The sequence below is a fragment of the Montipora foliosa genome, chromosome 13 (genome assembly GCF_036669935.1).
Source record: "Montipora foliosa isolate CH-2021 chromosome 13, ASM3666993v2, whole genome shotgun sequence".
Classification (NCBI taxonomy): Eukaryota; Metazoa; Cnidaria; class Anthozoa; order Scleractinia; family Acroporidae; genus Montipora; species Montipora foliosa.
In genome coordinates this window covers 17,138,547-17,141,046 of record NC_090881.1, presented here as the reverse complement: position 1 = coordinate 17,141,046, position 2,500 = coordinate 17,138,547, and the positions used below count along the sequence as shown (strand labels likewise).

At 41.7% G+C, this 2,500-nt stretch overlaps 1 protein-coding gene across 4 annotated transcripts in view; it reads right to left on the bottom strand.

Annotated features, from left to right (window-relative positions):
* The window catches only part of LOC137982517 (uncharacterized), a 313,756-nt gene that overhangs the window by 222,287 nt on the left and 88,969 nt on the right, over window positions 1-2,500 (bottom strand). The gene's annotated exons all lie outside the window — the stretch shown is intronic.

Here is a 2,500-nt window from a genome sequence, read left to right as displayed (position 1 = left end):
TAAAATACGTCTTAAATTTAGTTGAACCTCCAATTATTGTAAGCCTTTTTAGCATTGATAACGAGCGAGTTGTTAGCCATCGAAAACTGATAACATCTTGCGTGGCAAAAGCGCTGATGAGACCGTACATTCTTTGTCAAAAACAAAATAAACAATTATTACTCAGAGATTATCTGGTAAATTGTGCTCAAGGTTTCAGAGATAGCTCATTAAATGCAATGCACTTTCAACATTCAGTATTGATTTTTCTGCTGATATATTAGAAAATAGTGGTCCTTTGCTAATGAGGCAAAAAATGGAAACGAAGCTTCTCCTATAAAGCTGTAAACTGGTTTGTGCACACACTTCACAAAGAGACAATGCACTGTAGATGAGCAATTTAATTACACATTACTGTTCTTAATAATATTTTAGCGACATACTTGGCAATGTATCTCATCTCAAACAAAGCTACCCAAAACATTCATTGCCTTTTTCTCATGGAAAGGTACTGCATAAAATTATGCCATGTGCATGCGTGCATATGCAAAGGAATGGAACCAGGGTTCTATCTAGGGTATTTGAGGGGTAGAAGCTTCCCCCCCAAAATGCCCAGCTTCCCCCCAAAAAATATTGATATCATTACAGTATATAAGTAACTATACCGGAAAAAATCATCCAGACGCAACGAGATCAGTGCACATGAAGTAAGTATTCCCTGTCTAAGGACACTATATGACAAGAAACATGGAATGTTACAAACTGTTGGCCTTAGAGCAGGCTCGGGTATTGTGTTAAGAGTTGAATAGCGGCAACATGGACAAATTTATAACCAGAAAACTACGGGGAGACGCTGATCTACAGACGTCATCAGAATGTGATTTTGATTGTGCAATGCAACCACCAGAAAAGGTTGGCACAACATCGAGTTCTACTAGCACAAGTAAACCAAGAAAAAGACACGGACCATGTCAATCTGATTGTGCAGTAAAACCACCAGAAAAGATTGCAGCAACATCGAGTAGTAGCACGAATAACAAGCCGAACTACAAGAAGAATTTAACCTATTACGCTTCATGGAAGAAGAAACACTCTTGGATGAACTATGATTCAAATTTGAAGGGTATGGTATGTACTGTTTGCAAGGTCTATGGGAAAGTACCTGTACAAGCTAAAGGTGCATGGGTAACACGTCCTGTAAATAACTGGGCGAAGGCTACAGCCCTGTTGGAAAATCATGAGAAAAGTGAATGGCATCTAGCAGCGGTAGAGAGAAGGGCATTTTCTCAGTCTGCAGAAAAGCGTGGCGATGTTATAGAACTGATTGTAACAGCCAGCGAGGAAGAAAAGAAAGAAAACCGGAAAATGATGAAGAAGCTCATCCGATCACTCTATTTCCTTGTAAAACATCACATTCCCCACACCACTACATTTGAAGGTCTCGTTACCTTGCAGATCGAGAATGGGGATATCAAGTTGAAAGCGCATAGAGAAACATGCCTACGTAATGCAACTTATGAGTCATATTCCACAATAGTAGAACTTCTTGGAAGCATCAGCAAGACTCTGGAAAACAGCCTCCTCGACAGTTTGAAAGAAAGCGTCTATTACTCGATAATGGTAGATGAAAGCACTGATGTAGCCTCCAAGGAAGAAGTGTCAGTGTGTGCACGTTGGCTAAATCACAACAAGCCAGTGGAACAATTTCTTGGTGTCATACAAGCTAAGGAAACTAATGCTGAAGCTATCGCTGGTTATATTTCTGATTTTTTGCAATCCAGGAGCATCACATTTGAGAAAATGCGTGGTCTTGGTTTTGATGGTGCTAGCACCATGTCGGGTAACAGGACTGGTGTTCAGACACGCCTGAAGTTGCATGCACCAAGCGCTATTTACGTACACTGTCGTTGCCATCTACTGCAACTGGCTGTTGTAAATGCTGCGGGAGAACATGCTGAGGTAAAGCGAGTCTGAGGTACACTATTAACAATTTGGAAAGCATTTTACTATTCACCCAAGAAAGCGGAAAAACTAAAGGAGATTCAGGCTGAGCTTCAGTGTCCTGAAGTCAAGATGCAGAAACCTAGCGATACTCGATGGTTAGCCCGTGAAAGGGCCGTGCGTGCTGTACGGCTAAGTTTTCCAGCATTGGTGAGTACTTTCGAAGAGACTTATGATGAGACAGGTGACGCAGAAGTACATGGGATTGCTATTCTCTTGACCAAATACAAGACTGTAGCCTGTATCTACATGCTCTGTGACGTACTACATACTGTCGCGGCACTGCAAGCAAGTCTACAGGCCAAGGACACTGATCTCGCCAGCGTACCAGCAATGGTTGAGAGCTCAACTAAACGGTTAATGGACTTGAAGGAGAACGTAAATACCAGCACGTGGTTCAAGAATCATTCTTCAGTGTTCACTGATGATGCGCAACTTGGAGCAAAGAACATTGTTGTCACAGAGGAAGAAAAGAACGTGTTTCTTTACAAGGTCTATCGTCCGTGCGCGCAAAGTGTTG